The sequence below is a fragment of the Poecilia mexicana genome, unplaced genomic scaffold (assembly GCF_051168715.1).
Source record: "Poecilia mexicana isolate PSO_F unplaced genomic scaffold, ASM5116871v1 scaffold_21, whole genome shotgun sequence".
Taxonomy (NCBI): Eukaryota; Metazoa; Chordata; class Actinopteri; order Cyprinodontiformes; family Poeciliidae; genus Poecilia; species Poecilia mexicana.
In genome coordinates this window covers 13,697,152-13,725,031 of record NW_028263390.1, presented here as the reverse complement: position 1 = coordinate 13,725,031, position 27,880 = coordinate 13,697,152, and the positions used below count along the sequence as shown (strand labels likewise).

Here is a 27,880-nt window from a genome sequence, read left to right as displayed (position 1 = left end):
CTCGGTTAGATTTAACTTGGCAATCAATGCCTCAAATGACTGGAATGAGGGAATTAAATTAAATTGGGAGCTAACAAGCCAAGGGGACAAATTTGTGATGAGTTCATAGCTTCATGTGGAGAGTAGTAAAAGATCGTGGGAAATGGTAAAACAGCTAGACATGTTGAATATGAATCCTGTGTTGTTGTTTTGTATTTACTTCTTTTGAAATGATGGAATAACAATTTGATATTTTGATTCCAAAAAGTAGAATATTACTATAAAAAGTAATGATATCAGTATCAACCTGAAGTTTGACTTGGATGCCATTATGCATGGGAAAACAAGAACAGATGGTGACAGAAACTTGCTTTATATTCTTGTTTAAAGTGTTTTGATTTCTGGTTAGATTTCCTTAAACAGTCACCATACCCCAGTACTTACTCAAGTAACTCTTTTCTTTCTAGCTGTAGTGCATTTTTGTCTTCACTTTTTCTCGTTAATGCTGCCTGACATTAGGCTAATGGTATAAGCAATACTGCTGAACCAAGATTGTGGGTATAACTGGTAGGAAGTGTGATTTGTGGCTTTCAGAATGTTGGCATGTGGACTATTTGTGTGTTTTTTTTTTTAAATTCTTGATCGGTTTTGATCTGCTGTAGTCCACAGTCTAAAACTCAGTTTTAGAATAAGTACAGTTGCAATCAATGCGGTGCTTGACTGTAACAATTAACTGATTTCTCATGCTTGGCAAGTACATGGTGTCAGTGGAGAGAAGTAACTCGCTTACAATGGGACGAAACCTCCAGCAGAATTAAGCTCCTTGTGCAAAATAGCTGCTGTCCAGGAATGACGCAAACCTAATAATAGGAGCAGTGAGCCGTAAGAGTTTAAAAATAAACTGTGAGTGAGACCGTTAGAAAGCAGAACGACTTCAAGGCTTTGCCGGCTCCTGAAAGACTCTTAAACAGTAGCTCTGAACTTTCCATCTTATTTTAATTGCCGAGTAAATGAGTTCTAATAACCTGATGACAAAATATATGTACGACATTCACAAGCACTGTATGCGAGTTTGCAGTTTGAAAGAAAATCCTGATTCTATCTTTTTTTTTGGTCCTGTTTTACATGTTGTCTCATGCACGAAGAAGTTGTGCTATGCAAAGGATTTAAGTACATGAATATATTTTATAAGAGCTCTTTAATTTGAAGACTAAAAGTTAAATTAACTGTTTTTTTTTTTTTTTCCAGTTATCCAGGACCATAACGATGGCTACACTCTGTGACAGAAATCATTTCTTGTTATTTTCTTTGTGTGATGAAATAGAAGAAATCTATTACATGAAGCTGGAACAATGATGTGAGGAAATGTCTGTGTGTGCGTTTCCCTGCTGTGTTACTCTCCTTTACACAGGAACTAAGTCCTGCTGTGCAATCATGCTCAGTGAGCCCATCCCACCCCCTGCAGACACACAAACACGCTCCCACGCGAGCGCACGTGCTCGCTGTATATCCACTTGCGCTTGGTGTGTCGCGTTCATTCACACAGCCCAAGGAACAGAGGGTTATGGTAACAGTGATTCTAGTTCTCTCTGCGAAGGAACTGATCGAAGCGGCTTCCCATTGGCATTAAATATGCATTAGTCTCTGCCTTTCATGTGGGCGCTGAGCTGTGTTTTTGTGTAGGAAGTCCTGGGGTTATTTTCTTATACTTGGAGCCCACCAATTTTCTATCTCCATCTTTTAATTAAGACCGAGAATGAGGTCTGCAAGAAACAGGGCTAATCTTTATTAAATGGAATTTCTGGGTCGCTCCGGGCCTGGTTGCGCAGATCCTGCTAAGAGACACCGGCTTTATCATCAATTATTTCTCGTCAGTTCATATTAAGAGACACAAAGGGGGGAGGGGGGGGGGTGCAAAAACACATTGACAGAATACAAGGCAAAGGTAACATTACCTAATAATTACAGCGACCACTCACCTGTTTTATTTCATTTTCTGGAATAATGGAAAGCCGGGGTCTCGTCTCTGACAAAAACCCCATTGTTCGCCCTGTCAGCTATCACCGTCTCTGGCACAGCTTGAAGGCCTCCAGTCTGGTTCTGTCTTGTGTAAAGACATGGCAATCAGTCATTTTTCTGACAAGTGTCTGCGGGTAGGGTTGGGAGGGGCCTGTGGCCGCACAGCGTTTCTTTAGGCTCCGAAGCTAAAGGTGATTCCCGAGCTGGCTTCTGTGATCACCGGCAGCCGCTCGTATTTTCCCCTCTTGGGCTGGCCCACCGCTGTTCGATTATCCCTCAATCTGTAATTAAAGGCAGCCGAGGGGAACGGCGATGGGGTGAGGGAGAGAAATAGCTCAGGACGGACGTCCATATTTCAAACGGAGGCTGGCCAACTGAAAACATCCAAGCTTTTTCGGGGGGAAAGTGTAATTACATCATTGTAATGGAGCTTTAGCCACTAAGACTTCAGAACTTGATGACATAATGATGGTGAAATATTGTTTTTATATTGATTATAAGGAACAGCAGGTTGCTGGTCATGTCGCTTTTTTTTTTTTTCTGGCATTTTCTACTTTTACATTTTTGCTTATTTTGTACCCAACTTTTTCTGGTTTAATATACAACAGTCTGTCACTGGATGTTTCATGCTGTGAAATATCCTTTTTTTTGTACATATTAATTATTATAAAAGGATATAAAAGATGTACAGTCTGGTATAAAAGTGCAACAGTTTCAAAAACAAAACATGATGGTATTTTAGGTGAATCCTCCATGATTGACTGGAAATGCTTTCATTTTATTTTCAGAATTTGTTGCACTCGTAAAGAGCACTTGTGATCCGCTACCACCTACATTTTTGTAAATACTCAGCAGGTTCTTGGTAGGTAGCAAAGTCGTCGTAAAAAGAAAACGGCGAAAATGAAAAGTCATTTCAAAATCTTAAATATGTCCCTTTAAAATCCCAAAATTTGATCTATTGGTTTTGGTCTATCTGACCAAATACCCAACGATGTCAGTTTCCCTGGAGAAATCATTTTGTCACAAATGAATCATAAGCTCCCATCCATTGAGTGTAGACAGCAGCTTCCCGGTCTTTTGTGCGTGTGCCTGTGTGTCGGTGAGTATATAAAGATAATACTCACTGATTCCTTTCTGGCAGCACGTGTTGAGACTCAAAAACCACACACTGTGAGCACATCCTGTTCACAATCATAAATCTTAAATCTCTTCTCTTGACATATTTTCTCTGAATTTGTGAGCACAGCCCCTGTTCCAGGCCTTTGTCTCAGAGCTCCACGCTGGCTCATATTGGACAAGATTGGAACCCGTCGTGTTAATGGGGTCCATGACCCAGTGGGGGCCACCGCAGCGTGTGTCTGTAGGTGAGTGAGAGTGCATAAACACCAGCCTGCAAGCACTGATGTATGGGGACACAAATCTCCCAGTGGAGTCTCAAGGGCATTAGGCTACTGGCCATAAACAAACAGTCTTGGATATATTGATTATTTAAAATGACTATCGCATTGCACTGATAAATATTCATTGATTCCTTATCCTTAGGTGGATGCTCTTCGATTTTCATTTTGGAAAAAAACGTGAAAGAATTTACGTCTCATGAAAAATCTTCTTTTTCTTTTTTTTTTCTCTTTATGTGGTATTTGTCCCTCAAATACAACATGGTTTTAGAACAACTATTCAAAAGAGAAGGATCCCAGTTTTCTAGGAAACTTGCAAACTGTTTCTTGGTAATTTTATCTGCTGCTTTTGTTACAGTCCACTTGCATAAAACAAAATGGACATCAACCCCAGAATAGACCCCCATCTACCATCATCCCTATGTTTCACTGCAGCGTAAACCACCATACCTTCCAGATCCCAGATCTGGCCAATCCGCAATCACTGTGTCTGCAAAATATACAACACATAATTAACTGTGGTGTACCTCTGGTTATTTAATACCCGGTTTCTTCTCTTAGTCCGTTAACTCCCCTTACTCGAAGAGCCTTGAGGATATAGATAGTTCATGTGCACCCATTTCTGAAAAAATGTTCTAACAGAAGTCAGCATTTTTTTTTTCTATGAAATGAACTGCATTTTACCTCTAACCCCTTTTCTCAGTGCATTTCACTCAAGTGAAGTTTGCCCAAATGCTTTCATCTCTGTCTCCTCTCCAGCAGCTTCAGGGATGCGTTGATCTATTTGAAGCTCATGTGTCTCACTCACAGTGGGTGTAAATAATCAAATTTATGACAAAAAGAAAACCAGCAAGTGGAAGGAGGTGAGAATTGCATTTTCCAACCCTGGTTTTATTTGTCTGATATAAATTCTCCTCAGCTGAAAAAAAAAAAAAAAAACAGCATGCCCCGCTGTCCTCATAAAAGGAAACTGAATAACTAATTTGCAACAGAGGCAAGCAAAGATTAAAAGAAAAATCACTGACTGGCAAAGGGATTCATGCAGAGCGCCAAGATGTGTGCAGACTATCTTTGTGAGATTTGGCACACACTGAGGGAATAGAAAGACTCATAAGTTGAAGCTTCTGAGGAACGATACTAAAACAGAAACTGTGTTTTGCATAACAACTTTAGAAAATATAACCCAATGGGGAATAGTGATCCTCAATTTTTTTTAGAGGAACTAATAATTTTTATTAAGCAGCAAAAAATAGGAATGGGTAAAAAGTAGTAGTTTGGAAAACTGATGCAATGTAATGCCCAATGCATATAAACTCTTTATAAGGAGGCACATAAAACACAGTTAGACCTTTTGTTATTATCAGTATTCTCAGCAAGGGTGGTTCTCGCACATTTTATGTGCTCAGAACACAACCAGTTTGTCACAGTTGATGGAAAAGTGGAATTTATTCTAAACTACTGGGAGCTATCACAAAGTATCTTTTGTTTCATGCTGTAGCTTTAGGTTTTACACTTTGAATTTAGGTTTAGGTCCTCTTGTTTATGCAAAATTAGCATAAAAAGTAGCTTTTTGAGAGTGTAAATTGTTTCTACATGTGCTTGGGGGGGGGAAAATGCAAACAAATACAATGGGATTTTTTCTTTATAGTAAGTAAACAAAACAACCACTGGGATTTTTTTAAATTGTAAATTCCTTTAAAACTGTAATACCTTAAATATAATTGCAGTCTTTCAATAGTACTTGACAATTCACTTGCAGCACATTTGCAAAACTTTTGATTTACAGCAACTTACTTGAGTTATTGGTATATAGTTTAGATTTTTTCACATACCTTTAATGTACAATTTGAACATTGTAGGTTTTCTATATTTTGTTTCCTTGCATCTTGTCTTTTGTATCCTGCTCTCTTGCTTTTTCTGCTCCTCACTGGATGTTGTTCAACCAGTGAGAGAGTATTCGCATGAAAACATGAGTAGTTTTTTTATTTTACTTTTTTTAAATCATTTTAATTAAAGTGAAATTGCTGAATTTATTAATGAATTAGCTCCGGTAGAGCAGGACATTTGGCAGATTCAGCCTCGAGGCGATCTTGAACAGAGACAGCGGTAGAGAGGCTGATCTCTCTTTATGCACTTTTAATTACACTTGGCTGGCTGGACTCCAATCCCCGGAGAGCCGAGGTGAAGCGGTCGTCAAGAGATGGTGAAGGATGGGAAAAAGTGAGGGGTGAGAGGTTGTAAAGGCTCCTCTGAGGGTAATCCAGCATTTCATTCACCGACAGACGGTTGTTGATCATCCTGCAGAAGCTGGAGGGACGTGTACTGGAAATCAGTTGATGAATCAGGATGTATAACTCTTAAAAAGTACTTTAGTGTGCTTTTTGCTCTCTTGTCTTGGATTCATGGTCCTGTTTTTTTTGGGTTTTTTTGGTGATCAGTTTAGAAAGAAGGCGGTTATGACGAGACAGAACGCAGGACAAAGCTCTAGCTGCGATCACAGCCAATAATGTCATCACATTAAGCCTCAAACTGCTCACTCTTGTGGACAATTTGACACTCGATTCCACATGGATTCGCAGTTTTTGTCATATATAATTTACACAACCCACTATCAGAAATTTGCCTCGGGAGGCTTTGCAGTCTATCCCAAACTGTCCAACCCTTTCCTCACACACAGTTACTTTCTCCATTTCATTGGCAGCTTCCAATAGTTCAGAGAGCACTAGACGGCTAGAACCAAGGGAATGAAGCGCCCCCACACTGTGAGACCTTTTATGTATCACAGGCCCTTCATTCACATGATTCTCACCTCCCAGAACAGTATTTTACTCCAAAATGAATGGTGTAACCTCCGGGCGATGTCAAGGTGAAGGAAACGTGTCACTGGCTCCCTGGCGAGCCTTTCATAGCCTCGGCGCTCTCCAGTTAATGACTCGAGTGAGGAGGGTGCGTTACCTCAGGCTCGGTCAGATGAGCCCGGACAAGCGGCTCAGACTGTAATCACAGGCAATCATCAGCTCTCTGGTTGGATTTCTGCTACTCTGGACTGAAAAGCATATTCCCAGAACTATGATTTTTTTTTTTTTTTTTTTTGGGGGGCTCTGAGGTGGAGTGAAACAAAGGGGGAAGGAGGTTGGGAACAGATAAAGACAGTGACTTATGACAAGATAGGCTGGGGAGAGATTAGTGGCGCTCAATATTTGCTTGGCATTTTAGCCACCAATTATTTACAAACTAAAGCAAATGCATAACATGTAGCCGTGGCTTGTGCAAATTTTGGTGAACGATTTGCAGAAGTCTTACTGCTCAATTTAGGGTTTTTTCTGTTTCTGCCACAACTAACCCTGACACAGATCAGAATAAACACTTATAAAATTATTTAAATCTCATGCTTCAGATTGATGTATGTTAATAGGCATACAATGCTGTTTTATGTCAAAGGGATCATTTATGTTACAGAAGGGAAAATCTGTCTACGTACGGATAACAGCGATCTCTTTATACAGTTTTAACCTCTGGGCTTGTGCTTGTTTACTTATACTTTTATCTTTACTGTTCTTTGTTGCCTCCTTGGTGCCACCTTCATATTCAGAGCTTTACGTTCACATTTAAACAAAATTTCACCCCTTTTGAATGACAAAAAAGCTGCTGAGTTTGACATTCAAAAGACCTGAGTATATTGTTAAAAGACTAATGTTTTTTAAATCCCCCTCCAACTCCCAAAAAACAAAAACGTACTTTGTGACACAAAAGCAACCTAAAAGGATCAGCTTGAGGGAGAATATACTGTTAGTGGCATTACTTGTGGCTTGCTGTCGAGAGAATGGTCCAGCTGCACAGCCTCATCTTTTTTTCAGCTGATCTCATTCTTTGTGTGAAAAACTCTGGTCGCAGTGAAAATGGGTCTGCAGAATTTTCCCTCCAACTGCCCATTTCTCACTGTGACCACAAGTGGGATGTCTCTCAGACAGTTAGTCATCTTTCTTCCCTAGAAACCGCCAGAAAGAGTCGTGCTTCCCAATTATCTACCACAGCGCCGTATCTTTTACGTCTGCACAGTTCAGATCAAATAAAACCTTCAAGTAATGACCCATTGTTGGCTATTAATTAATTGCTGCAGTTCAGTTTAAGTGTTGCTTAAATATTCCAACTAGACCAAAGTGATAAAAGCTGGAGTGAATGTTATCAATCTGAGAGAACTGACATGACACTCGTACCCAGAAGCGACTTGACCTTCTGGTTCCGCTACCGCCCTCCACTTTGTTTGGGGGGAAAAAAAAAGAAAAAAAGTGCAGTTTCACATGCTGGACCCCAGGTTCTGCGATTCCTTGACCCCCCCCCCAGGCTAAATGTAATGGAGGTTCTATGTTTTCCAGCTCGCCTGTCTCTCTTCATCAACACACACGGTGACCCATACACAGCCTGCAGCGCTGACACTAATGCGGAATACAGAATGGTTGCTCATTTAATTTTACAGCCAAGCTTGCTGGTGCCACTCAAACAGAGCATGTCCCCACAACCAGCAGCCTGATTTAGTGGCTTGATAAGCAGAGAAGAAACTACCCCCCTCTCGCCTCGCTTTTTGTTGCTACATCCGTGTTGGCTCTGTCTTTCGAGCTTTTGTACCTCAACATGTCTTGTAAAGGGATTCTGTGTGAGAGCAGCGTCTTGGACTGTTTCTCTAAAACCTCGGCTCTTTGTGCTCTGTGGCTCCGTCTGTTTGTCTGCTTTCTGCTGCGGTCTTTCATCACGTTCACTCCCTGCTTTGGCATGACTTGGTGTAGTATCTCTCCTCATGTCTGTCTTCACATGACTGTAGTAAACCAGATCTTTACTGCCCCCTTGTGGCAGTATGCTTCAACCTCTTCAGTGGGATCATTGAAATCAAGTCTAAAATCAAACAGTGAAACACAACACATAAAAAATTCTTGCATGCAATGTTTTTCTTGCGCCTTTTGCTCATGAGTTTGTTTGTAAAGGTTGCTAGCTCATTAATGGCAGTCTATATTAGTGGATCAGGCCATTTAAGTGGATGATCCCTGTGCTGATTATTCTCTAGCTTTGTGCACCGACGCTTGTTTTGCATTTGCATATAAATTGCTTTATATGCAGATGCATATAAAGCACTTAGCAGCAATGTGGCATTGCTGCTAAATTCTTTGCCGGTGGTTTAAAATTCATGAATTCTTTTGAATTTGACCATTATGGGGCTGTCAATTATTATCATTATTATTTGTTTTAGTTTGATGCATTGAAAAACAAAAAATTCCTGTATGTGTAATAAGTGCACCAACATATGGCTCAAGATTCTGCAGTCCTTCTTGATTACGTTAGATTATGACAGTGAGTCTGTCATAATCTAACACTTCCTCTGTCTGCATTGTCTGTCTTGCCTTGCATGTTAGAGGAGTCTGTTTCACTGAATCTCATTTTACTGGTCACAAAGAAAAGTACTATTCATTACTGTGTTGAAATATCAGAAAATTGTACTGAAATTGAAAGCACTTAAACAGTTTTTCTCTTCATCTGTATTAACTTGTTTCTGACCTTTCCACGAGTCCTTCTCCATTTGGTCATTTCATAAAGTCTTTAGGGAAAATGACATGTCCATACTTTGCAGCTCTCACACATGCTGCCAAATACTGTCATCTAGTCCCGGTGTATAATAAGACCTACGGCAAGCAGTCATCTTCAGATTTAATTTGTTTCTGGCTTGATTGTTTGCCTCAGGAGGGACAAGATTGGTTCAAAAAGTAATTGAATGGCCTATTTAATTTCTTCTAATTGATTTTGAGTCACTTGATACGTGTTTTGCTTTTTATCTTGTATCAGTATGCATGGAATTTGGTGAAGTCTCTTTATTTTATTTGTGGTGACTGCAAGACTCAGACTAAGGGATTTTTTTTCTCTCATAGGTGAGCAAAAAGTAGTTAAAACAATTTAAAATATGTGACTGAGTTATATGCCAACTGAAAGAGAGTTCTATAAATTGTATAACTAGCTTTTATTTATTTGTATACATAGAAATTGGGGTGATAAATGCTTTTTCGTGTTTGTTTGTTTTTTGTGTGGGTAATTAATTTAGTTTGTTTTCAGTTAATTACATTTCAATTTTCAACCATTTACAGTTGCATCTGAAATTATTCATACCCCTTGCAGTTTCAGGGTAAACTAATCTTTACATTTTTTTCAACAGGTTTCTTTTGTGTGGAAGTGAAATTATTATGTTTGGAGCGACCAGTCAGATAGTTCAACATTTCATCTGCTTTGTGCATTGCACACGTGTCAGTGATGACGATGGCAGCTACATAATGCATGATAGATTTTCTGCCAGCAAATTAATCTAGCATCATAATGCTTGGATCGCCATCCTTCAGTTTTGGTCCAGTTTTTTTGAATTTGAAAGCCCCGCCGCCTTGTCCTTCAAGCCGAGTCTTTGTGATTCTGACTGTACTGTAAAAGTAGATTTTGCTTCTCCTTGTGGACAGCTGAAAATCAGTCTCCATTCATGACTGTATAATAAGGACAGGACTTTTTCAACTTATGTACCACCAGCCTTTGTGGAAAAAGAAAAGATCAAAGTAATCATCAAAATATCCGGGATTAACATGACATTTATGCCTCTGATGACTGTGTGTGCTGTTCTCCTAAATCAATCGTAGGCCTGTAACTCCATAAATGAAAAGTCGTCCTATGAAAGCTGAAAAGCTACATTATACTTTCATAATGGACTTTTTTTTTTGCTTATTATGGAAATGATTACCCATTACTTCAAACAAAATGACTTTCCTGTGTGTCTGCTAATATGCTGATCTGCATGCATTCAATGGCTGATCTGTTTCAGCAGATGCAGGGGCTCTTTGATGTTCCATCACCTGCTGATACCAAACATTAAAGATGCCTAAAAAAAAAAAAAAAAAAAGCACATTCTCACTGTGTCTATGTTTCGCATACTCATGTTTGGCAGACATTTCCATAATGAGCAATCCTTTTTCACATAGCTTTATATGTTTGTGTTGGGATTGTTGGGATCTGAAGGCTGGAACACGATAGTGTGCTGAACACAACTCACTGATCTTGCTTTATGGCTCGAAAAATAAAAAAAATAAAAAAATCGGACACATTCTTCGACATACTTGACTTCATACACAGGAAATGTGCTTTCCAACCACTTCAACCGCGATAGCTGACCACATTTTGCCAGATGGGAAGTATGTGTATACACTGTAAAGAAAACTGTCTGTTTATATAATTTGGTCACAGAGCACATCCTAGAGATTCACTTTCAGCCTGATTTTCTGTAATTCCTTCTCTGTGCATGTTTACTTCAGCCTCTTTCAGTACGCTTCCTTCTCTAAATGTTGTGACGGCAGGTCTAAACAGGATGCAGGTCTGCTGCAATGGGACTTTACCGAAGTGGTTACACGGGTCAATCTAAGAGTCACTGGATTGAAAGCATCCTATGTATGGTGCAGCAATATATGGCCGTGAAAAAGGGTTAAAAATAGCAGATTTTGTCACCTTTTAACCACAAAGGTTAATATATCTAATTTGGATCTTGTTATAGACAACATAAGCACGCTATCCTTGATTTGATTTGCAAATTTTTCATATAAAAAATGGAAAATTGATCTGTGCTTTTACTCTGCATTACACCCCACTGAATCAATAACCCATAGAACCTCTATCAGCTCTACATATCTTTATGCTGAAAACTTTGCACATTCTTTTTTTTTTTTTTTTTGCAATGTAGCACAAGCTTAGTCAGATTGAATAGACTGCTTCGTGATCCTCAACTTCAAAGTTTCGACACAGATTTTCTCTTGGATTTTGTTCGGAGTCATGACCGGGGCCATTCTGTCGCATCCTTTGCAGCTCTGGCTCTATGCTTATTCGTCTTTTGCAGTCCATAATGGGTTTTCCTCCAGGATTCTCCTGTATTTAGCTCAAGCTATCTTATTTCACAAATAGCAGATTTGTGGCATAATCAATCCATCAGTCAATCAATCAATCAAACAATCAAATTTTATTTGTATAGCACATTTCAGCAGCATAAGTGCATAAGGCATAAGTGATTAGCCATTGTTGGTTACCAAATTCCTCTTTTGCTGCTTCTTTGATTAATGCTATTCTTGCCCAGCCTGTAATTTTAGATGGGTGGCCATGTGTTTGTAGGTTCCTCCAACAGTAATCTGTCAAATCTCCAAAGCCTGGTCATATTGTTCTATGACCTAGAACAATATCTGCAGTTGCAGTTCTCCACAACTACAGAACTTCTGTATTTATACAAAGTTTTTGTTTAGGGGTATAAGATGAAGCCAGACAACCAGACAAATAAAAACAAGCTTCAGGTGTTTTGGCAAAGTGTTCCCATGACAACCCAGAGATGCTATGGCCGGTTCACAGAGAGGGGGATTAATGACCACCCTGTGAAGAGAAATGAAACATTTAACCAGAACTTCTGGTTCCTGTGATGTTCAGGAAGTCTGTTTGGTCCATCTCGCTGCGTTCCAATCCATCGCTGTGTCGTACAAACATTCCTTCTGGTCAGTCTTGAACTAGGACATAAATGTATATATATATAAATATAAGAATCCACTATCTTGTGTATTTATGTACTCTGTTTAATGATTGTGTCTTATCTTCATGTTATTTGGTTCTGTCATAAAATCTTTTTGGTTAAATGCATCCTAAAGGGTGGACTTTAGATGATGGGAAGTACATTGGTACCCATCCAAGCCCATGTCTCTCCTCCCTTTGTCTTCCATTCCTTCTCTGTTCTCCCATTTCTTCCTCTCCCGTGACCTCTGGGAGTCCTCAGAAGGCACAGCGTTCCAGAATAAGCCGATTTCTCCCCCCCAAACTTTTCCGTGTTCTTCTTTGGACTTCTCCTCTTTTTCTTAAATTAACATCGGAATAAAAAGAAAAAAAAAACCTTTCTGCTGAGTGACTCATTCAAATAATTGTTACTTTTAGCTGTATCAGGTTCTCTGACTCTCTCGTTCTCTCTCACTGCTTTTCTACTTCTATCCCTCTGCGGTGTAGTTTCTGGGCCACATTTGAATTGAAGGCTTTAAGTAAAGGGGATGACATCAGAGAAGGGCGCAAAATAGAAGGAACTACAATCTGAATTGTCTTTTATTTTTTTGCTTTCTGTGACTGCATGTAAGGTCAGTGACGAGAAACAATCCTGTGATGATTATTTTATTTTTTTTTACTTTTTATTTGTACTTAGCTGTGTATTAGCACAACCCTGCATCGCTAACCCAGATAAAGAGACACACATCAAGGACTTTGTTCACTATTCATAACTCAATAACAGAGATAACAAAGAGATGCTGTGTGTGTAAGCTGGGGAAAAAAAAAACCCAGAAGAATTGAGCTAGTAAAGGAAAGGGGAGGGAACAAACAGAGGAAGGCCAGGCCAACTTGAAACAGACACGAAATCTGAGACTGCTCAAGACGGATTCGGAAAGAAGGCTGCAAGACGTGGAGAAAGGAGTGCAAGAACCCTCCTTTGGTTTTGGGCTGAGTGAGACTCTCCCATCGCTCTCTCTCATATCTCCCTCCTCTTCGGAGCGTCCCATGTGAGCGGCGGCCCCGATGACTGGATCGCTGTGTGTCTCCACTCTGCTTACGCTGTGCTGAACTCTGGCAGATAAGCATTGTTCTCCACTGGGCTCGACTTGTTGCTCCTGTTTCTCAGCAGTTAGTCTGTGCTAACTCTGCAGACGGACTGGGGAAAGGCTTTCGGTAGATTTTCACGGTGAGTAATGACATTTAAAATTTTGGGGTCCTCTGTTGAGAATAAATATTTGCCTCATTAATTTGGTTTTCTCTCCTCTGCCAGAGGAGAATGGGTTGACATACATGTTGCAGCAATCAAGCTGTTTGACTTTTGAGCAACAAAAGTTAATGTGGCGGATTGTTAAAGGGATATGGAGAAACTCTTGTTTGGATTGGTGTGTTTCTGTACTGAGCCTTTTTTTTTCCAAACATTGCACATGACTGAATAGCCTCTGTCTTGCTGACTCATTTGATTAATTTAATTCACATGGTTCCAGGATCAATGGGTGTGTTTAGTTTGCCTGTGTTTGTCATTGTGTAGAAATTCCCCTTAATTGCTTGTGTGTAATTCCACATCTTGGCCTTTATATAGGCGTAATTAACTTATTAGTCATGTACATGTGAAGAAATGTACTGTTACATCAGCCAGATTCATATAACTTTGACATATTTTAACCAGTTACAGCTTAAAATCTCAGAGTAATAGGTAAGTTCTGTGTATGTGTAACCTGTTCCTGCCATCAGCTTCTAACAACTTTGTGTTGAGCTTCAAACATGATTGAGACTGAGCAGTGGTCCTTGTCCTGGGGAAGACTGTCATTATTTATTTGTGACTCAAAGTATTTCGAAACAGTTGAATCAATCATTTTTGTCAGCAATAGTAGAAGCCTTATTTCAGCCAGCCCCTCAGCAGTGTGCAGCAAGAGGTGGGACAGAAGCAAATACTACTGTTTTCTCAACACTCTGAGAAAAACTGTAGAAAAGTTTGTGCTTTCTGTGGTATCTCATAAAGAGTTGAGCAACAATACAGTGGAATATTCCTTTAATTTTGAAACGGCAACATTTTAAAACCTTGACACACCTTGATTCAGGTAGCCGATCCATGCCTACTTGACAATTATGTACCATTTTAGTTTTTCACACCATCATCATCATTGTGTTTTTTTGTGACCAAAGCATTTCAAAACAGCCTAGAATGTCTCTCTTTTAAGTTTAGGAAAAGTGCAATAGCCCTTTTTTTCAGAAAGCTTACTGACATTGAGAAGCAAAAGGTGGTAAAGGAGCATCTGCATTCTTCTTTTTCTTTTTTTTCTTTTTTTTTGCCCAGTATAATCAGTAAAACCTCTGACATCTGATACTTGCTAAGAAATTGAAAATAAGTTTCAATTTAAGGAGCGGTATGATGGAGAATTTTAATAATTTTGAAGATGTAACTCTTTAAAAGCTTAGTTCTCCCTGATACCTATCCATATTTCACATTTATGCACTACTTTGCGTTGGTTGATCACATAAAATAGCAAAACAAACAAACAAACAAACTGTGAAACTGGCAGCTGTAACTTTTGCAAGGGAGAGCACAATTGGTCCTTGTTGTCCAGAGGGACTCCATTGTTCAGTGCACATAATTGTTTTTGTCTATGTGTGTAAAAGCCTCGTCCAGAGAGTCTTGGACAATGAAGTCTGTCTTCCAGGGGATGTAGATTTCTGTTTTTGTCCCTCTCTCCCTCTCCTTTTCCTGTCCAATTCCCTCTGCCTTCACATCTGGATCTCCCCACCAGCTGACAAGAAACAAGAGGCAACGGATGGAGGGAGGTGTGGATGTGAGGGGACTCGCAGAGAAGAGAGAAGGAATGAAATTGGAGGAAAGGGAGTTTTCTTAGGTCAAAGTAGCCCTAGTAGACTTCCCTTTGTGCAGGAAGAGCTGACGTACAGTGTCATTGTGATTGCCCGATTTGGAAGAGGAAACACAAAATGTAATCACACACACGTGAGAAAACACCCCTTATGATTCATGCACTGAGGTGAACATGTTGATTGCTCTAAAAATTGTGTTGTACGCAAGCCACGTGCAAGTGAAGTCAAAACCAAACCAGACAACTGATGTCTGTCACTTTTGTAAAAAAAGAAAAAAAGAAAAAAAGTACTGTCGCTTCAGTGACAGCTTTGGCAGAACGAGGCCTTAGCTGCCAACGCAAGTTCAGATCCCTTTCTGTCTTTGAGCTCTGTTGCTTTGAAACTCCATGAAACCATAATGAAAAGCTCTACCTAAAAGAAGCTCCAGTTTGACTGGATGGGATTTATCAGGTTTTCTTTTCTTCCTCTGATGCATGAAACTGTCCATGCCAACTGTGCTGCAGTTTGTGCCAGTACTGGGCAGGCTCTTGTGTGGCTGTTTATTCATGCCATGGCAGGGCCAAATGCCATGGCAACAGGTGTCCACAGACATGCACAATATTAAACCATAGGTGAGTTTCTTTGAATGTGTAGCTGTCTTTTGCTTTCCGTTTGGAGGTTCTCTGCAGCTCAGCCGACGTTCTGACTTTGCGCGCTTGTTATGACTGAGACAGTGATGAAGCACAAACATCACTTCGTCCGCAGCCTCCGAAGAACGGTTTGACTGTGCAGCCTCTACCGCATGTGCATCTGTGATTCAGCCATGTCTCTCTTCTCTGTACAGCTGGTCTGTGTCTGCCTGCAACGCTGCTTTTCGGTTTATGTCTGGCTGTCGCTAACCGTGCATCTCCGGGTGATGAAAAAGTTAGAAGGAATGACGCCATGATGCAGGTGGCATGTGTGCAATGAGTGCCAAGCCAACACGCCTTACACCACATCACTGCCTCAGATTCTACAGCCAGTGAGGCACAACAGGCGGTGCACTGTACAGTAGTGTACTGTTTGCGTGCCAGCCAACAATTCAGAGCAGGGAACAGTGTGATGTGTTTGGCTCAGTGAGAACACTCAGGATTGTTTTGGTCATGGTGATAGCATTCTTTCAGTGTCAGTGTACATCCATTGTGCAATGCAATAATGTCTCAGTGACGAAACCAGAGCAAGACAACACTACATAAAGATTATTGTGACTACAACAATAAACACTGTATTGATAATTACAATGAGCATGTAGCTATGGACATTTTCCATATTTTGTGGCCATACAGAATTAGGTTGACCTCATAGATTTAGGCCTTTTTTGGTAAAACGATGAACAAAAAAAGAATTATATCTGCCAAACCCACCAAACCTGCTTGGCAGAGCTAGGAGATAAATTACTTGGGGAAACAGCCAGAAGGCTTCTGGTAACTCTTGAGGATTTGCAGAAAGCCATAACTCGGATAGTAGAATCCCATGACAGGACTACTCTTTATTATGCACTCTACAACTTTACAATAAAGCAACACAAAGAAAGCCGTTGCTGAAAGAAGGTTACAGAATTGGTGTTTTGGTCAAATGCGATCAAGCTTGGTAGTGTGTTTGACATAAAACTAACTCTTTACAGAATTCTGAAAACATCTTCCCCGTGAAAAATGCATGGAGGTGTGGCATGCTTATGTTTATCAGGGGCATGGACTTTTCTAAAACTTTTAAGTGACAATAATAAAAGACAACATTTTGGAGGCTGTAATAGCACAGGTTCATGATCATAAACATGAACTCAGGGCTACAATAGTCACTCATGGCTAAGACAAGATTGTGAATGTGTGACAACATTGGGAATTGGCTGTGTAGACAGTCTTTCCAAACAGACTAAGCTTGAGTTGCTCAGTAAAGAAGATTGGGCAAACGAAATTTCTATCACAACTGGTAGAGACATACCTCCAGACCTCAAGTGACTCGAGGCTGTGATTTTAGCCAAAAGTGGTTCTACAATGTTAACACAAAGGGGCTGAGTAAAAAGTTAAACTGCGTTTTTTTTTGTAAACGAAAAAAAATAAAATAAAAACCAATCTTTGATTTACATTCCATTTCACAATTACTTGGCGCTTTTGTAGTTTTTTTTCTGTTTTTTTTACACAAAATTCTAACAAAATACTTTGAGGTTTATAGTTGTAATGCGACACAATGTTTAAAAGGTCTGTAAATCTCTTTCAAGCTGCTGTGTTATACAACATCTTGATGTGTCTAAAACATGGTCTGTGAGCTCCGCAAGCGCAATTGAATTTATGTGCCCTCATTCCTAAAATAGATTTTCTTGAGCCCACTCCTTTTCTGATGTTGTTAAAGCAGCCTCGTTTATTACGGGAAAAGATGAGTTTTCCGAGCTGCACTTAAAACATCTTGCTCCCTCGTTCGTTTTATCTACAGCCTACTCATTTTCATGGTTCCGGCTTTGATCCTGCCGCAATTTGTCCGGTTCATCTCAATTTTCTTGTGAAAGTCACCTTTGTCAGTCTATGGCACCTGGGAATATGCATTGGAACGAGATGAAATTCTTTAGAACTCAAAGTACCCTACATATTTGCATTTACTTTGATATGGATACATTGTGTTTCTTATGTCAAGCATGTATTTACTTCTGTAATAATGATTATTAACAAGAAGAAATGAAGCTGATAAAATCTGTTTTTTTACACATTCATTAATAGGTGTATATATTTATATGTGTATATATATATATATTTATATGTGTATGTATATATATATATATATATATATATGTATATATATATATATATATATATATATATATATATATACTTTCAATTATATGGCTAGAGGTGGTACATTTGTACTAACTCAAAGTGTCATACAAGCTTTATTTTTTTTTTTTCCCCCAGAGGGGTGCACAAAAAGCCAAATTTCTCTTCAAAACTACATCCATCCTCTTACAATTCCAAATCTGTCTAGTGTTGCAAGCTCTGGCTCCGTTGTGCAACTCTCTGTGGTTCTGCCGCTACTGCGAAGCCTGCATATTAAACCTGATTAGCTGTAATGTGGTAAAAGTTACGGAGTCTGGAATATTTCTGGAGTTTTGAGCCTGTCACAGGTTTCACGACACATTGAGGGGAGCGGATTACAGCCATTATGCATTGTAGGCAGGTCTGTGTGCGGACACAAAGAGCTCTGATTACTGCTGGCACTCTTGCCTCACTTCCCAGGATTCAGTGCATCGGCTGGCACAGCAAGGAGGTGGCGGCGGCTTCAACACAGATGTTGGCAACGCAACGCGAGCCTAGCCACACACTGAATTAAAACATGTTCACGGTTGCCATGTTTTATTTGTGCAACAGCAGATGGCTTTTTCTGAATCATCCACGGTAAACCGTTTGGAAAAACTATTATTGTAGACAGCAACATCACTCTACAAAAGTTTCAAATCACCACTAATATCGTAATAAATTCCATAACAGGAGCCAAACTTTTTTTCATGGTCTTTTAAAGTCGTCTTGATGAAAGCGTTTTGAAGGTTCTGTTTTTCTTTGACCTTTGGCTGCTTTTTATTTATTTATTTATTTTTTATTTTTTTGCTTATCTCTGTCCTTGTACCTAGATGTGAACAGCATGCTTTGTATTGTGACTTTTAAAAGTAAATTGTGAAATTTACAAAAATGGAGAACTGGATGAGGAGGATGAGAGCAGAAATGAAACGTTTTACAGCAGATGAGCAGCATCTAAAAGGCATGCCTGCACAGGACCTGAGAGATTTGCTATCTTTACTGACCGTCTAACTGGTGTATGCCAATTGTCTAATTGTTTTGCATTTGACATTTAACCTGAGAACATAAAACTGTCTTTATGAGAGGTGTCAACATTAAGTAGAAGTTTTTGGCATTGAATTTATGAACTCTGTAGATGTCCAATTCTTTATTCTCAATACTGATGAGTCAGACAAGAATAGATCTTTGTTGATGTACCGGTACTTATCACATGTTTAAAAATTAATAAATGTATAGTGTGGGTTTAATCCTGGAAGCTTTAAAGAGAATACATATTCAACACTCTTTAGTGTGTCTTTTCAGTTTTATTGCAAATATATCATTATCGTAACATCAGTTTGTCCAAAATTGATATCGCAAAGGACATCCTGTAGTGTAATAATTGTTGGCAAATATATTCCGAGTGTTAACTTGCATTTTTCAATCTAATGTCAAATTTAGCCAGTTGGACAGAGTCTATGGCAGCAGATGTTCACACTGGACACAAATGATATTCCCCAAACAACAGAGTGTTGGAGACACAGATGAGAAAAAGATGAAAATTGATATTCCGGGACAATATCATTATCACTTTATTTACCAATTACAACGTTGCTACATTTTCAAATACTGTGCATCCCTAAAACAGACTATAAAACAAAATGCATTCTAGGTGTTATAAATATGTCACAGAATCAGAAAGCCTAAATAAATACTAATCTAAAGAAATTGTGGGACTGTAGAACCAAATAAAATTAATGGATGTTTAAGACTTTCACAATATCTGAATATATTGGAAAACCTTTGTAGGGTTTTTTTTTGTTTTTTTTTAATGAAACATTTCCTCTCTTGTCCTAACTGAATCCATTGAGATATACAAAATAATACAACAAGATAATATAGCATAACAATACATTATATTCATAAGTTGGCTCACGGATGAAAGATAAAACATTTGTTTTTAATTTTAGTTATAATATTTACATCAATTTTTAGATTAAGTTTTATAATGCTGGCTTATTTAGCTGTTTTAGTTTGTTTTTTTTTCCCTCAAACTGGATGAGATGGTTAAATAGCCAATTCATCAGTTTACCACAGCTACATACCACAAAAGAAAAAAGCTTGCATGCATGGATGCATTAAAGGAATTAGGATTTATAATCGACTGCTTTTAAAGTAATAAGTCATCAGCTGTGAAGACTTAGAAAAACCTGCAACATGTCCATCTGCACTACTGTAACTCCAATAAAATTTGACGATCCTTCCTAACACAAAGCATTCACTCACAAACATGCATTTACGTCACCCATGGCAACAGCTTGGCGTAGATCAATGGTGATGTCAGCACTGATGTACGAGAGTTGGAGAGTGAAGTATGACCTCAGCAGAGGGGATGTCCCAGGGGGCCCATATCAGCTGCAGCTAGCACTTTCCTTTAGCACTTTCTCACACTCTGTATCCCGGCTGAAAAAAACTAAAGCTGCCCCCACTTTAAACCCATGCATGTGATACTTCACAGACAGCACAAATCACGGTGAAGGTCTGACACACACAAGAAAGGACACGCACCTCACATCTGGTGCTGAGAATATTTAGAGCAATGGGAGGCAGATGGCTAAAGTTCATTTGAGAGGACAGCCCTGATTGATTAAATAAACTGCTTCAGTTATGAATGAAAAAAAGTTTTGACACTTGCAATGCAACTTTTAGCATCTGTGCAGAATGTCCTACTAAGATGGAAATGCAAGTTCCTTTTTACATTTTGTTGGTTCAGATGGAACATTTTGCATCCCTCCCCAGCACAGCCTATCTTAATAACAATGAAGACGATGTTAAAAACTAAGATAGTGAGGTCAAAATATGCCAAAGTCTTTCCAGAGGCCTGTAAGTGTTTTACTGTTTTCTATCATTTTTTTCTTGACGATAAAGAGAAATTATACTTTTTAGGTCATTTTGTATTTTGGATTACATTTTCAAAAGACAAGAAGCAATCAAATCATAAATGCACTTTGTTAAATCAACTAGACAGCTCTGTCATCCACTCTGAAAATAAAACAAAGCATCTTTGGGAGTGGGGGAAGTTGTGGGTTTCTTGAGCTGAAATATTCAGTTCCTCAAATCGTGAGCTGCTGATGTGACTTCTTCACAGATTGATTGCTCACTGTTTTGTCCTTCACCGAGGCTGTTTGTGAAGTACTGTTCCTGCTAGTGGAGGTCACTGAGTTCTCTCAACAAAAATTTGCTTACATGGGGTGTAAAGTTTCAGTCTGTCATGTTTTTCTTAAACTATAATTATGGCTGTCGGACACAACAGACAAGCGGGGTCTGTGTATTTCTCGTCTTTTCCTTTAACTCCCAGCAGCTATTTATCCGATCTCCTTCGGTCTCGGTCCTCGTCTTTCAAGGGGTTCATGACTTTACATGCTGGCTTCACGTCAGGAAGCTCGTTTCTTTATGGGATGAAAAAAAAAAAAACTTTTCCTCTGTTGCTAATACGTCTCTGGAATGATGCAGAATGGTTGATCAACCATTGTCTTGTTACCATGGAAATGCTGAATTGCTATAGGTGCAACTGGAAATACATCTAACATCAGCAGAATACTCACTTGTCCCTGTTGCCAAGAATAACACACCTCTACATGCTCACACCTTAACATTTTATTTTAACAGATAATTGGATAAACGGGCAACTAGGATTGCTAATGAAAGTTATCTGAAAAAGCTACAATCTTGTGGCGGGCGTCTTTGCTCTTCATTTATTCATCTAATGCAAAGTGGAGAAAATAAAGCTCAAAGATAAAGATGGCTATTTGGCTCTTAATTGGGTTAATTAAAAAAAATCAAAGCTTGAAATAAAAGACAGAAACTACATTTTACCAACAAATAATCTTTTTGCAAATGTTATTTTTGGTGTGGAAGTCAAAGAGTGAAGAAAGGAGAAGGGTTTGAGATTTAGTGGAAAGCATGTTGACATCTCAACTTAAATTATTGGCGCCATCTCCAGAACATTTTTTTTTTAAATACTGGCATAGCTGTATTCAACAGCCTGCTACTCAAACAGTCATAATTGAGTTGTTCTAGGACAGTATCCCATTTTTCTAGATCCTAAATGTGTTTATGTGTTTGGGGGGAAAAAAAAAACAAAACAAAAAAAAACACAAAAACGTTCAAGAACGCAGTTTTAAATCTCTTGATATTGCATGATGTTTTAAACTGCAATCAGATGGGAGATAAATCAGCCCTCAACTCATCCTCGCTGGAATAGATTTCCCTTTGGTAGGCAGGTGCTGCTAAAGGTAAAGCCTGGGAAGAACACCAGCCAAAGAACATGCGGGAAAGGGAATTCAGATAATTGTGAAAATTTTGGTTGCTTACCAGATTGAGAGGCATATATTTTCTCTTACCTGAAGTGATTTCTCTTTCTTCCACTCCTGTTTTCTTTTTTTAACGTTAGAAAATCCTGAAAATCTCTGAAGGCTTTAGAAGGGAACATTGTGTACACTAATTTATGACAGAGAGGCCATCAGGAGACAAAAATTAAAATGGCCCCAGCTTAACGTGACCTGGCCAAATCTGACTGTATTATTGGTGCTCTGCCCCAGGGGGAGCTCTTACTTCAGCTGTGGAGTTTCAAACTTTTTCTCCTTCCTCTTCTGGTCCTAAAGCCCTAAACTGTCCTCGTTTAAGCTCTTTTTCTTTGTTATAAACACCCTAAAAAAAGTTTATTTTCAAGATATGTTCAATTTGAAGTTTGTCCTATTGTCTCCAGTTGCACAATGGGAAATTAAAAGATTTAATTGACATGCAAAGAAACCCCCCCCTTTTTTTCCGCCTTTTTCTATGCCATGACATCATAGGCTAAAGTGAGACCACAGCTGTAAACATGTTTCCACCACATGTGCTTGGCTTTCTAACACCAGACATTTGCCTGTATAAACACAGAAGATCGGATGTCTCACAGAGGATGCGTCGGCTAAATGTTAAGACGCAATGCAAACCTGGCCGGGCTTTCTCCCAGCTCCACCTAAACTTCAGTGCCACACCTTAAAACTTTAGTTCTGCACTTTGGTTGATGCTGCATGACAGCATTTGAGTTGTGTTTTAGTTTCTTTTAAAGAAATAGCTGAAAATTTGGGAACAAGATTATGTTAAAAGCAATGCAAAACAGGTAAAATCTCGCTGCTTGGTGTCCTCACAAAAATTTTTAAGCAGCTTGTATTTGCTTTAATACCTGTACAAAAACCGCCAGGTGCATCTTTAGATCATTTGATAGGTTTGTCTTTTATGACGTTGATGGTATCTGAGACTCACAAACAGAAGAGGGAACGCTACATTTCATAAAGGGGCTTTGATTGTGCTCTTTTTGTTTTCTTTTTTTTTTTTTTAATTACACAGTTTAATCAGACAGTCTCCAAAAATATTAAAGATAACGACATCCAGAGTTGATTCAAGTTTCGTCTTGTTTCTGACTGATGTTTTCATATCCAGATTTAAATTTAGTGCCCACAATTAAATTACCTATGCTGTTTTATTTATTTACTTATTTATTTCAGCATTATTAAGACATTAAAGGTAACTCTGGTCAGGCACAGGTAGGTGAAAACCACACTAATCTCTGCAAAAATCTAGTTTTGCTCCACAAGATATGGATCTCTTTTATTTTTATTTTTTTTTATAGGCAGCGTGGGCTCAACATCAAGCCCTGCAGCTCCTAACTGTCTGTGCCAACACCAGCCCCCTGTGATTGTAAATGCGTGTGCGTGTGTGTGGTTGGATGTACTTCAGGGACACTCTTTCTGATGCCTTCTTTCCTGAATTTCTTTCTTGTTTAAGCATGTTTTCCAACCCACTAGATCAGTATATTGGTTTTACTTTCCTTGTTTAAGGAAACACATTTTTGATGTGTAAAAAAAAAAAAAAAAAAAAAAAGATTCCCTCGTGTGCAGATGTCTTAGATTGTAAGGTAGCTATGTAAAGCATATTTTCACCTTTTTTGATGCATGTATTTCCAGCATCCATCATTAAAGTATTGAGTTGAGGTAAAAAAAATAAATAAATAAATAAACCTGCCCAGATTTGGCATTGATGAATGGGCCTTCATGACATATAAACCTCACAGAAACAGGACATTTGAATTCCCTATTTGTTTTAAAGCAAAAAGGGTGAAAATCAATGTGACGCCGGTGAATTTGCAAACATCAGATTTTTTTTTTCGACTAAATTAACTGCAGAGATAAACTAATGGCTGGATTCAGAAAAAAAGAGTGCAATAAAATGTGCTGCAGTTAAAGATGAATTTATTTTAAATCTTTTCAACACAACTTTACCAATAACTGCAGGTAAAAAGTAAAAGCATCTAATAATAAGGGTTAGAAGTTGTGCTGAGCTGAGACTGAACCATTTGCTCCTTCACCCAACAATAATTCATTGTTAGTGAACATATTAACCTTTAAACAGACTACAGTCCTGCTTAGCTGTCTTAGCTCCAGGGAAGCTTTGCTCTTCCAGAAAGGTGACGGGCTGATGGACCAGTCTGTTTACTGGTGGACTGACTGACTCTAACTGGAAGATCACAATTGAAACCCACTAATGATCACTGACCTCTGTACTGTATTTGTTTTGTTTAACATAGTTTGTTGTTGTGTGTTTGTATTAATGAAAATCTGTGGGGGACGTAAATGCCACGAAACAACAGAGCGAGTGTAAGCTGGTGTAAAGAGATGTGTGTTAATTAGCTTCCAGAAAGTGTCTGGAGGAGAAATCTCACAGTGACTCCCCACCAGCCCATAATGAGCTGTGGTCAGGCTGAAGCAACCCTCACCACAGTTTCTGTCAGGAATTGGGCAATTGCCATAGTAACCTTTAAGTCTGTTTCTGCCTCAGAGGTTTAGGTGCAGCCTTTGGAAAGATGCTACTGTAGCTCCAGTTTTTCAGAGAAATTAAAAATGTCACTTCTGCTTCATTGTTGTTAGTTTTTTTGTTTTGTTTTTTTAACATAAATATCTATGGAAACAGAATGGAATTTTTAAAGCTTTGGATTCCAGATTATGATACCCTTTACTAATCAAATTATTAGATTAAAACGTCTCGCATTCTATAATCTACAGTAAAATTCAAATGTTTTAAAATACTTTAGGAAATGTGTTGGTAATGTTAGTTTAATCCAACATTTGGAGCTCAGGCTGAGGAAATGAGGTCCTCTTATACTGTGACAAAACTACAAACCAGTGAAAGGACTCTACTCTAAAAATCAAAATATTCTTGTTATTCCGTCCTCGTTGCTCTGTCGTCGTGGGAGAGTTTATATTGAAAACATTCAGTAGCTAAAATGTAAGGCTTGGATATAAGCCGCTCAAGTCACTTGCAAAAGATGGAAAACACAAATTTAAATTGAAAGTTATGTTTAAGTTGCTTAATTTATTCAGCTATTTTTTATATAAAAAATGTCGAGGTTTAAAAAAATCTTGGAGTGTATAAAAATCAACAATTGAAATCTTTAATGGGAAATAAAACCAGGTCTTCACTTTATATGACCATCAACTTTATTTGTTAAAGAAAACAGTGGATAACTTCAAACCTCTTTAAACAAGGTCCTCTTTTTAAAAGGAATTGGGGATATCAAGAGTTTTTTTGTATTTTTCTGGGTGTGCATTGACACCGGGTTCATATTTTTGTACGCAGGATGAGCAACTAAAGTGGGGAAATTCCTTTAAAAAAAAGATAAAAAAGTATTGGTCGCAGTGGTTAGGTTCAGTTTGCTTTATGATTGTGTGGTTGGGTTTTGAGTCAACAGCGATCCAGCTGGAAAGACAGAAACTGTGCATAGGCTCAAATGTACACAGAAAAGCAGCTGAACATTTTGCACGTAATGACAATGTGGTAAAGCTGCTGACTTGGGTCCCGACTATTTATGTGAAAACGCTTCCTGAAAGACAAGTTCTTCTGTTAAAAAATGGTAACTTCTGATATTCTGAAGTCATAAATCTTGCACCAAAGTGATCTGTCCATTTAAAATAGATTTTTAACTCCAGTCTATATAAAATGATCGATTTCACAGAAGCACACATTTTTACCGACTACACTTACTTTTGTACCCACACTGAACTCATCTAAATTGGATAATAACTGATGTGACAACTGTTGCAAATATTTCAGCAGGCGATCTGAAACTCTGATTTCTTTTATGTAAATAAAAAAGAAGTCTCATACTAAAGAAAACCCAGGTGTGTTAACGGACCAAAACGGTATTTGAAGCAGGAATCAAAGAGTCTGGAAAAAAAAAAAAATGATGTGATAAAAACATCTGATTTGAAGAAACTTGGTCCCATCTAATTTTTGGATGCTTAAAATGTATAGGATAACGGTTCAACCCTGCATTTTACCTGTAAAATTAACAGCACAATTAAGACTTTTGGGATGCATGATTATGTGGATAAGATTTTTTCTTTTTGTACAGCATTAATTGTACTAAAGCCACTTACTGTCATGTGCAAGTGACTGAATCCAGTTTATGCAACAGATTATGTTCCGTGGGTTGTGTGTGAGATATATGGTTGTGTGGATTCTGACAGTAATTATAGAAGTCTGTACCACAGCAGCCTGGGGCTGGCTCGGTAACAAGTCATTATAACATCTGATACATAACCAAATGTCAGCTGCGTCTGCAGCATTTGCTGCTAGCAGCAGGATATAAATCAACGGAGAGGCAGGCTTTGTTTGCTTTTGCTGCATAACTTTTCTTCTTATTCTTCTTCTTCTTCTTAATGGAAAATTGATTCGTATAAGTTTGACTTATCTTCAGATGTTATTTGCAATGTGCCTGCATCTATTTACTTTGTAGGTGAGAGCAGTCTTAATTGTGCTCAGTATTCCAGCATCAGTTTCAGTGTGTGACAGGAAAAACTGTCCATCACAAAGATTTTAGCCTGTCTCTTACGGCTGCATTGAAAAGGTCTCTGTACTTTTCAGAGTTCAGTATGTTTATGGCTGTACTTGTTGCCTTCCTTTCAAAGCGTGGCAACAAGTATTGGTTGAACACCAACCAATTGTAAAACGTGTAAAGCAGCAGGCACTAGGCCTATTTACCTGGGGAAACAAAGCAGACACGGGTCCGTTAATACTTCATCAACCCCTGCTGGCTGCTGCCTTTTTAGATTTGAAATCATGGTGCAAATGTAAAGTAACATTGCTCTGTATGTGAACTAAATAGTCCATTTATGCCAATGTTCCTGTATGTTTTGGTTTTTGAAACCTCAGTAGAGAACTGTAAACCTGAGCTTTGGGTGAAACTGCAGGGGATAATTATGCGGTGTGTTCACAGCACACATGGTCATTAATAACATTTAGGCCAAGCCTATTTTTACAGCTTCTAGCTTAGAGGCTAACATATGGCAGACGGGCTGACTGCGCATAACAGGACGTACAGTTAAGTTTAATACACGCTCCTGCCTGGACGAGCAGGGCGTTTGTTTTGTGGATTGTAAGGTTATCTGACAACAGCAGGGGGAACCACACTGTCCTGTTATACCAACTCAAACTCAGTTAGTCATGTGATCGGAGACATGTGGATCAAGATAATGTAGAACTCTGATAAGCTCTAGAGAAGAGGTCTGTGATAAAACAGTGCTATTTTATTTTACATTAAAGGTGCATTTAGTCAATTTTAGCTATCTATTGTCACTTATTCTATCTTTATACCACTGCAAGGTATTTCAATATTAACTATTCTGCCTTGGTAAAAAGGAAAAAAAAATAAAAAAAATAAAATAAATAAAGACATTTTCATAAATTCAGAGTGACATTTTTTTCTTTAAATCATAACTAATTTATTGTTGGGGAGTGTGTCCATAACAGTATTGAGACTGTGAAACTTTTATGTTTTTCACACAGTGAAACTGGATCACAACAGTACCTATCATCCAGAACACTACCCAAGATGACACATTGGACATTAGCTCAGAGCCTGGCAGTGCCACCTTAACAGCCACACAGCTCACAGCTGCAAGCAGAGTCTTATGACCTCGAACTAGAGGAAGGGCAGCACATCAGCTTCGCCAACACGCATACAAACACGCAAACAAATGGCTAAATCTATCTCTTTTTATGGGCAAGTACATCTGCAAATATTAATCTTTTCATAGCTTTTTTTATATCATGGTTGTTACCAAACATTTGGCCTTTCACACAGTGCTGATCGCTCATTCGAACCTCACTAAGATCTAAATAAACATGCAGTTCATTCAGTTTTGCCTGTTCCAAAAAAAAAAAAAAAAGATTCTCAGCTCA

General features: G+C 38.6%; 1 protein-coding gene across 7 annotated transcripts in view; it reads left to right on the top strand.

The window, feature by feature from the left end:
* The window catches only part of sash1a (SAM and SH3 domain containing 1a), a 166,695-nt gene that overhangs the window by 79,044 nt on the left and 59,771 nt on the right, over nt 1–27,880 (top strand). Inside the window, exon 1 of one of the 7 annotated variants that reach the window (XM_088001773.1) lies at nt 12,441–13,161. The exons of the other annotated variants lie outside the window; for them this stretch is intronic. The gene's annotated coding sequence lies outside the window, so the exon portion shown is untranslated. Of the gene's footprint in view, nt 1–12,440; nt 13,162–27,880 lie in introns of those variants that run through there. 7 annotated transcript variants of the gene reach the window in all.